Source organism: Trachymyrmex septentrionalis, unplaced genomic scaffold, assembly GCF_001594115.1.
Source record: "Trachymyrmex septentrionalis isolate Tsep2-gDNA-1 unplaced genomic scaffold, Tsep1.0 scaffold13, whole genome shotgun sequence".
Classification (NCBI taxonomy): Eukaryota; Metazoa; Arthropoda; class Insecta; order Hymenoptera; family Formicidae; genus Trachymyrmex; species Trachymyrmex septentrionalis.
Window position 1 is genome coordinate 5,598,118 of NW_017304438.1, and position 10,180 is coordinate 5,608,297.

General features: G+C 35.8%; 1 protein-coding gene across 2 annotated transcripts in view; it reads right to left on the bottom strand.

The window, feature by feature from the left end:
* Positions 1 to 10,180, bottom strand: part of LOC108756867 (sestrin homolog) — a 220,283-nt gene that overhangs the window by 44,934 nt on the left and 165,169 nt on the right. The window lies entirely within an intron of this gene.

Genomic DNA, 10,180 nt, shown 5'->3' on the forward strand with positions numbered 1-10,180 from the left:
ACTTATTTATCCCTGGCAGATCGCGCGAATACGACGACGAGATTTCGCCGACGTGTGCGAGATTCCGACAATTTAGCGAACAATTTATCAGTATTATCACCGGCGATTTGGCGAATCGGCTTCGACGCGACACGTCCGTGGGTTGTCACTACAAGTAACGAGGAATAACGTAGCGTGGTTACGACCAGTCATAATATATCACAAAAGGGAAGCCTGGAGCTCCTCCCGGAAACTCGGAGACGACGGTGACGGTGGAGGCGCGAAAGACCGGAGGGGAGGGGGAAGGGGAGAGGCGCGTCAATGCGTGTAAACGTATACCGGCACAACGAGGCGAGAAGGTTTCTCGGGAAAACGCGAGAGAATCGGGTTACGCTGAGTATTATAGGCACGGCCGGTCGGTCGCACGATGCAGCGAGACGATCCACTCGGAACGAGAGCCGGTTGCTAACTGATGCCGTCGAGCGATGCCAGGCGAGTCGAACCAGACCGCGATCATCTGGCCGGCTCGCCGGGCGTCGGAAAAACGGGGGACAGGGGGAGGGGGGGCGAGAGGAGGGAGGGGGGGAGGTGGTGGTAAGGATGGTTAGATCGCCGACTACACGCACACGGGGCCGGGGGTACGTGGTAGGGGAACGCACGCCGGCTTTACGCCGCTGTCATTGGTCGGAGCACAGGGCTGTAACTGGTTGCGACGCTTGTGAGAGTCAACGTCGATCTATCGACGTCGTATTTCGAGAGCATGTGCGGGACACGACCAGATTTTTCGGGAAGACTCCGAGTTGACTTCGGTTCTAAAAAAACCTATGTCTCCCTCGTTTCTTCCATCGTCACGTCCTTCGCCGCTTTCTCCTTAATTAATATACACCAGGACGCTCCGTTAAATGTTAGTTGAAATAAAATTAAATCGAGATTTAGTCGCTTTCCGAGCTCTCTCTTTCTCGCTCTATCTTTCTTTTTCTCTAAAAGAAGAAATAAGAAGGGAAGAAATCGGTAATTTCAAATGACGTTTATGCGCTGGAAACAGAATCCGGTTGTATTAATAGAAATTCTGGTTGAATCTAATTGAAATAACCAGAATTTGTATCGAAATTGAATTGATTACAAACCGGAAATTTTTCTCAGTGTGATAACACTGAGAACTATTGATAATTATTCAGAAAGAATGTGTGCTTTGCTGAAACATCTAAAAATTTAACTAGAAGCAGATTGAAAATAATTTTGAGAACGTCTAACAATACTGGAAAAAGTTTTAATATTATGAACAACTAGTTTCCTGCATTATTTTTTATGTCCAAAACAAAATTATACATTTTTTCAGATTTGTATCTACCAGAATTTTCAGATACTTTAACGAAAGTAATTTCCTTGTCTAAAATTATGACATAATAATAAATTATATCGCTCAATTATTTTCATAATCTTCCATCTTCCTCTTTGTTACCTGTACAAAATCAGCTATCTCGTTCGTCGATTACGTCACTCGGCCTCAAATAACCGCGTTTGGAAGCTTCAATTTCGTTCTGCGTTACTGAATTTTATAATCAAACTTTCCGAATTTACATCTCCTTGAATTAACAATCTCTTGGAGGAATCCAAAATTGAATTGATTACAAACATTTACGTACATTCCGTAGATACGAGGCGGAAAGATCGAAGATACACCCCTGCCGCGCAGGCGGCCGGTCTGATCAGCTGATGCCCTAGCAACAGTGGTACTAACCGCGCTAAATACATCAGTTGCATCTCGTTATAGGCACAAAGCGAACTTATAACAACGGCAATGACAAGAGAGAAAGAGATAGAGAGGGAGGCTGTCGCGAATGATAACTATAATTTCGTCATACGATTAAACGCATAATCGTCAATGACGCGTACCACTATATATTACCGATTTAAGGAACGAGAAGTGAGGGACGAGACGAAACTTTTTCACTGGTGAATCGCTTGTACAATTTCCCAATCGTACTTTTAATTGGATTAAGTAGAATGAATCTTGACGGGATACATTGTTTAACAACAAGCGATAAAGAGAAGACATAAAAATAAATCAACGCATATGCTAAAAATTTATGTTAACTTAAGTATATTAATAATAATTTTTTTAATTATATAATCGATAAAATAATAAGATGCAAATAAATGATATTTTAAAAATGCCGATAATACTGCGATAACATGATAATAATAATGATGATAATAACTATATTAATTCCGTTTTAATATAATATTATAAATATATTAAGAAAAATAAAAATATTTCTCCTTTTTAAGAGGAATTAAATCACGTAAAGAAAACATTGCGTGAGATTAAAAAGAATTGTCATAGCTTCGTAATACATATGAGTCAAGAGTCAAATGTTGCTCAATCGTGCGAGAATGCTTAAAAAATGCTTTGAACAAAACCAGTATAAATAATCACTTGTCTCTTTTTATAGAAACAAACATACGGATATATTTATATTAACTAAGATACATCTATTTATAAAATATATCTAATTAAAATACTATCTATATTAAACTGGGCTGATTTGTTGTATCAAAATGTGGAGTTGATTACGTTCTTATAAATATCATCTCTCCTCGAAGAAGTCATAAGTGTATAACCTGACCTAAATAACTCTCATAAAAGTAATTTTGTGGATTGCTGATAAGCTGTCTCACACCATTGAATTTCAATATACTTGGTATACTTTCATCACATTTTTGATATATCATAAACATATGATAATTTACACCACTCATTAACGAGCTAATCTGCAGATAATACATCTTTCTGTCAAAAAAAATAACTTGATAAACGACACGACTCTGTCGACAGACTATTGGCAGAATGAAACAAAAATCAGTTTCACCTTTTAATCAAGGAACAAAAGTCAGGGGATAAATAACGCCTCCGAGGTCTTACTCTATGATCCTGAAATTCAATTAAGTAAAGGAAACGTATCATGTGACATAACAGTTTCTTGCGTTGTAAATGTTGGGGTCAATGACACTACCCCCTTGCCTTGGGGGATCGCGGACGAGATGGCACCATCCAAGACCTCCGATTCCTTCTTCCTTTGTCTCCCAAGGATACTACAAAATGAAAGCACTGAGGGACCGACCCTTCATTTCCGCGAGAGCCCTTTAACGAGTCTTTGTTACGCACACGAAATGTCGTGGCGTGAAAGACAGAGAGCGTATGTATCCATCTATACACACACACACACACGCGCGCGCGCGCGCACAAGAGAAAGAAAGAGAAAGGAGATAGAAAGGGGGGAGGGGGAGGGAGACAGAAAGAGGAAAAAAGAAAAGAGAAAAACGTGAAATACATCCATAATCCCTGCGATAAATTACTGCGCAGAGATTATTCGTTTTGCACGTATTTGTTACATGTAAAACGTCACGGAGCGACGTGCGCAATATTAAATCACGTCCGATTCGATTGCAGCAATCAGCGATTTTATTCTCGAATAATTCCGATAAGTAGTTGCAAACATTACGCATCACATTTTCATCAGTTTGTCCCGGTCTGCTTTCATCGCGAAATCGAACGTTGGAATACAAAACGCGTTATGCAGATTCGTTAAAAAGCTACGAGGGACGACCCCAGCTAAGAAAAGGCGATGTGTCCCGCGTGTTAATTATCGACGATGGCGAATTTCCGCGGAATCGGCACGTCGAAAAGGTTGCGCGATTTGGATATTTCCCTATTCGAATTTTTCGTTAGACGTCAGTCGACGAGTTGAACGGGAAGTTTGACGATTACGGTCGCGTTATGTGTATTGGCATGTGAAATGCAACTGAACCGACTTTTCTCGCAGACGAAATGGCATGATGAAATTACGGCGATAACAGTTCCTTCAACCTGTCTGCCGCAAAACAGGTACTGGTCTCTAAGAAACGTGTTTCGTGTGTCACGTGGACTGACAGACTAAATGATTAGAAAAATAGACAAATTAGCTCACTGAAAGAAATCAACACGAGAGCGTTCCACGAATTCAGTTCTTTACAGTCGGAGTTACGCAGTCGAGCTGAAGCTGCCAGAGCTTCCATCTCGAAATACAAGAAAGTATGATGTGAATATCGATTAAAGATATACAGGATGTTTGATAAATAACGATAAAACTCTCACATAGGAATAGAGTGGACTAAACTGAGTCGAAAAGTCCTCTATCATTTTTTTTTTTTAATTTTCGCAATAATTAACAAGATATTAATTAGTAAAAATCGCCGAATATTAATCTTCAATAATTTTTTATTCAAGTACTTTTATACAAAGAATTTTTTCAGAATTTTTTAGTATCGCATTTTCTCATGTTGGTAAAAATAGTTGACGATAAGAAAACGCAGTACTAAAAAGTTGATAAAAAATTCTGAAAAAAATTCTTAGAGCTCTATGAGAAGAAAATAAATAATTTTTGTTTCTGAGTTTTGGGAAGTTGATAGTAGTTGAGTAAAAAATTATTGAAAATCAATTATTCCGTGATTTTTAGTGATTGATCTTGTTAATTTGCAAAAATTGTAAAATGGTAGAAGATTTTTACACTCAATTTAGTTTGTTATACGAGAATTTTGTCGTTACTTATTAAACACTCCGTATATAAATTTAAATATTAATAGATTTATAAATTTTGATTAAAAATTATAGAATTAAACTGTATACAGACTAGAGAGACATGGACTTAACTATAAACTAATAAAATATCTATGTGACTTATGATGAATCGGTAGGTAATTCTTCACTTATTTCTATTTTCTTTCTACTTTTCTAGCCACATTCTCCAATGATGCAACAATTTCTCCAAATTTGTATACGCGAAAACATTCGTTAAAGTCCTGGTAAGATTTCCATTCAACGATAATTAAATATTATAAGAGTTATATAGAATTAAACTAAATATATATAGACTGATAAATATGAATTTAATTATAAACTAAAATATCTGATTCATGTGACATTCGAATTGACAATTTTTCACCTTATTTCTTTTACTTTCTTTTTACTTTCCCTAGCTACATTCTTTAAATGGTACAATTGCTCAATACAAAATGTGTACACATTAAAACACCCGTTCGAAATCGTGATAAGAATTATGTTTAACGTTAATTCGACATCATGAGTTATATAGAATTAAATTAAATATAAACTAAAAGGGACATGGATTTAATTATAAACTAATCTGCCCGACTTGTGACAATCGAATTGAAGAGTCTTCATTCTATTTCTTTAACCTTTTTTCTTTCTATTTTTCTAACCACATTTTCCGAAGGAAGAATTGATCGATGCAAAATGTATATACGTTAAAACATCCGTTCGAATTCGTGGTAGGAATTCCGCTCGAAGGTAATCACGTCGAGGGATCAACATTCAGGCGAATGATATTTTAGTCGAGTTCCGTGTGAACTCTCGGTCAATCGCGATTTCCACGAAGACGAGGAATCTCCCTCTCTCTCTCTCTCTCTCTCTCTCTCTCTCTCTCTCTCTCTCTCTCTCTCCTCGCCATAAGGTTTCTATTATTTTGTATTCCTGGGAGAAGGCGGACGCACTTTTGGTCGAGGTTAGTATTGGAAGCGCGAAGAGGTCAACGCTCGGGAAAGCGCCTCTCATTACGGCACTGTCATACGATATTACCAGGCCCGTCGCTTGAATGTCCCTGTTCTCCTCGTAGTCCTGGCGCGATTACTTCACATATACGTCTACCTCATTCTGTCTCTCTTTCTTACTCTATACCCTTCTATCTGTCGAGCTCGCTTGACTAATCAACCTCTTGCTTCCTCGAACGGTTGATCATGTTGCCTCTGTGCACTTACGACAATGAGTTCCGTTTTTCTCAGTCGCCCTCCAGTCGTTTTCATCTCTCAATTTCATTCCCTACAAATGACAGAGGCTCGATCCGAAGGATCAGCGCCTTTGTTTCTGTATTTCTCTCGATTTCCGTTGTTATTCTGGCTTATAGTATTTATTAGAATATACAATACTACGTACGACGCTTAATTGAATTGTCATCCTTTCTTTGTTACAGCGGCGTCTACGATGATTTATAAGGAGCAGCAGAACTGATTGAAAGTGTCATCTTTTATTTTTCTGTGCTTTTACAACGTGATTCTTCAGCACTATTTTGTAAGTTTCGCAAAAGTAATACATTATACGTTTATAAAACTGAATAAATATTATAGTAATCTTTACAGAGTTTTAAGATGCTCGTTAAAGAGAGTCAGTAATATTAAATTGTTTGTCAAAACAGATCCGTTCCCTTATCTTTTACGAATAAATATATAATTGCATTAATATTTATTTATAATATTAATGCAATAGTTAATTTGTGATAATATATAAATTCCAATTTCAATTTAGGACCAACAAATAATCGCGCAGTTTGCTTGGAAATTGTCAAATTCACACAAAAACATCATTAGACACTCGCCTTAACCGAATTCTTGCCTGATGATATTCCTTATTCTATATTCTTTATTTTTGAAGATTTCTCAGTCAATTTTCACTTAATTATTAATTAATATGATAAACAACTATTGCATTAATATTATAAATAAATATTAATGCAATTTATATATTTATTCGTAAGAAATAAGAGGAACGGATCTATTTTGACAAACTCTCTCTTACAAGATCTTCACGAATGCATCTCTATACGCATCAACACGACAAAGAGAATTTGAAAACATCACCTGTCCACTCCCAGGTACAGCAACGGCTTCACCCAACGTACCAAATGATCAATACTCCCGAAAAAAGACGTCTCTACCTTCCTTCTGCCATCACCGCGTCGTGTTAACTGTCAGTCGTCGTTGTCCTCAGACTGTCATAATATCGCACTATATATCGGTTTATCCCTCTGGGTCTGTCTCTCCTCCTAAGCTCGGTACAATCGACTCTTACTATTTCTTGCGTTCACCTTTTATCCTTTTCTTTTTCTCGCTTCATTAGTTTGCTCTAACCGTCTTTCTACTTCCATATCCACCTTCGATGTATTCTGTCTTCTATATTTTCTATCTAGCTTTCTCTCTCTCTCTCTCTCTCTCTCTCTCTCTCTCTCTCTCTCTCTCTCTCTCTCTCTCTCTTTCTCTGTTACATACAAACGTTCCGTTATAACGGAGCCCGTAGCTGCTCGCTGTTTGGTGTACATGATTAGCTACTACGAAACCATCGGAAAGTTTTGTCTACCGTAATTTGCGATGACTAATAACCGGTTCCACGCTCGAGTGACGAAAATTGCTTTTACCTTGCGCGACGCTCACGGAAGACGTTCGCTCTGTTGGTTAGTAGGCTCGTCCGTAAACCTATATTCTAAGGATATTATACATTTATTTAAGAGAATTGGGATCTCCTTGGAGTAATTATCTTCAATATTAGTCTCCAATTATACATAATTAAAGATAGTTGCCGTTAGTAATTAATACTTTCAAAAGATCCACCACGACAAAAGGCCTATTTATCAGAAATAATATTATCGCGATCCGAGGCTATTCTTATACCATCATCCATTTCTTCAGAAATTACTGAAGTATACTGTATTTGTTTTCAGTAAAAAAAAAAAAAAAAAATTCCGAACGAATCGTGGAATTGTCACTTGGATGCGCCAGCTATCCAAATTCTGCTTCCGCTAGAATTAACAGCAAAACAGATAATTCAGATACAAAAGACCATCTTACGGAAAGGTGTGTTTTTATCAGTGTACATATGCATTCAAGTCGAACGATTTATTTTTATGTGTGTTATTCAAGCGAGAAATCCATTGTAGCATCCAGCTATTTTTCATTGTGAACGAATACCTTACATACTCGAGATGTGCCATCACATACCAAAAAAGCTTTAAGGTCATTTAACAAGTAACCAGTGAATCATAATATGAAAATATAAAGTAATTTCGCGTTGCCAAATCACACACACACACACACACACACACACCCAAGGATTTCAGAAAGATTCGAGAAAAGTTAAGCTTATTCTTAGCAAAAATATTTTCTTATTAGATAAAAAAAAACATTTATTTTAGAATTAAAATAAAAGCTCCATTTAAAACTTGTCTTTTAAAATAAACTTATCCTTCAAAACTTATTTCAAAATCTTCATAAAATGAATATATAATAATCATATATGTGTGCGTGCGCGCGCGAAATTCATGAAACAGGATAATATAAATTAAATGAATACAGCGTGAAACAAAGCATAAATGTGATTCTCTAAAAGTCAGTGGCCAGCACAGTAGGTATTACGTATTGTTATGCAAGAAGCTCGTTACCAGAGTATTTTCGCGATTCTCGTAAATGTGCCGGTATCAAAAGTGTGACTCACTGTCGCTCGTGCATACAGATATTATTGTGTGACTTGCCTATATCTCTACCCCTCCGATGTCCTTGCACGTAATATTCCGCTAAAAGATACCGATATAAATTGTTTAAGAATGTTTAGCGACAATGAGTCACATCGTTCTACACGACAAAACTTTGCGTAACAATGCCGGCGCGTCTGCTCCCGATCGGTATAAGCGAGGATCAAACTGCTTTGCATAAGGCCATTCGCGCAGATGTTTTTAAATGGGATCTTAAACATGATTTTTATAATGAAATGCCGCAAATTTCTGCTGCAAGATATGTACTAACTACTCGAAGAATATATCGTAAAAAGGTATGAAAACATTACATGTAGCATCATAAAAAGAAAGAAAGAGAGAGGGAGTATGCATAATTATTATTTATGTAAATTTTTTAATATAAATATAAAATAGATCTAAATTTGCGATGAGATTTTAAATTATCATCAGCAAAAATATAGAAATATATATTTAATTAAATTATCTTAATTTAATTTAATTAAAACTACATTATTTAAAAAGATTTTTTTCAAGATTACGCGAAGCATTTTACGAGCTCTAAGCTGTAACTTTTTTTGGTTTATATGTAAATCCAGTCCCGTAGACGTCTTAAAAAAAAAAAAACTTTTAATGCATATGTATATTAAATTTAAGATGTAGCTTTGTTGGTAAAAGGAAATAAAATGACAGAAAAACAAGAAATATTTCGCTGTTCTTAAGAGCCTCTTGACCAATCCAGGTTGTAACATTTTTTGTCTCCGACGTATCTTTATACTTTTTATCCTCGCGATAAACTCGCTAAAATAAAACCGTACGTTGTGGCAATATTTTTTATTGGATGAGAAAATATACGAAATGGATCGATCCCCATCAAACGGGCTCATAAAAATCATCGAGCATAAAAGCTCCCTAAATTCGTTCATCCCCAACACAGTGGGTTGCGTAATTTTTACGACGCCTACTTGGCCAAGGAGCTTACATTGTCAGGGAGCAAATCGATATATGTGCTATTCGTTCCATTGTTTATCAGACGACTATCTTACATTAGAATTAAAGTCGGCAGCTCTTATATTTATAAAGTATTATAAGTATAATAAATCTTCTTCGTCGATGTTGAATTAATACTTTTTATTAATTGATCTAAATATGTTACGAGAAACAAATCTAAACCAATTATTGATAAAATTTCATGCCAATTTATTTCATCGAGTAGATGTTTTCTTTTCGGTATGATTCTACGAAATATAAATTGGAATAGACGTGTAACTATTGTGCTAGATTATGCTAGATCCTATTAATATTAAAAGAAAAAGCATTAAGCAAACATACATGTCTCTGTAATCTGAATTATTCAACGGAGACCAGAATGATTTACATTTTATCGAAACACGTGATATGGGTCAAGCAATTCATATCATGCCTTTTGTCTCGATATCAAGATATTTCGAAAATTCCATGTCACATCACGCGTTGTTAAATAGATGCTATAAATTATGTAACAATAATATATTGCGTAATATATAGGATACGGAATATTAATGGATAAAATGGAAAATATAGAGTCAATTACGAGAAAATATGTACGGAAAAGACGGCTTTGCCAAAAATAATTAATTTATCTAGCTAGAACTACAATATCTAGCTTAGATTTATATCTAACACAAATCTGAAAATAATTTTATTAGACTATCGAAATAGTTATGTAAGACGCTCAAATTAATTGTTAAAATGTCAAAACTTTTTGCAATATATTGCTCATCATGCTTGAGATTTCTACACTGAGAAAAATTTTTCTTAATTTCAGTAAAAATATTTATTTAGTAAATATAATATATGTATATTATTTATTTATATTATATTAT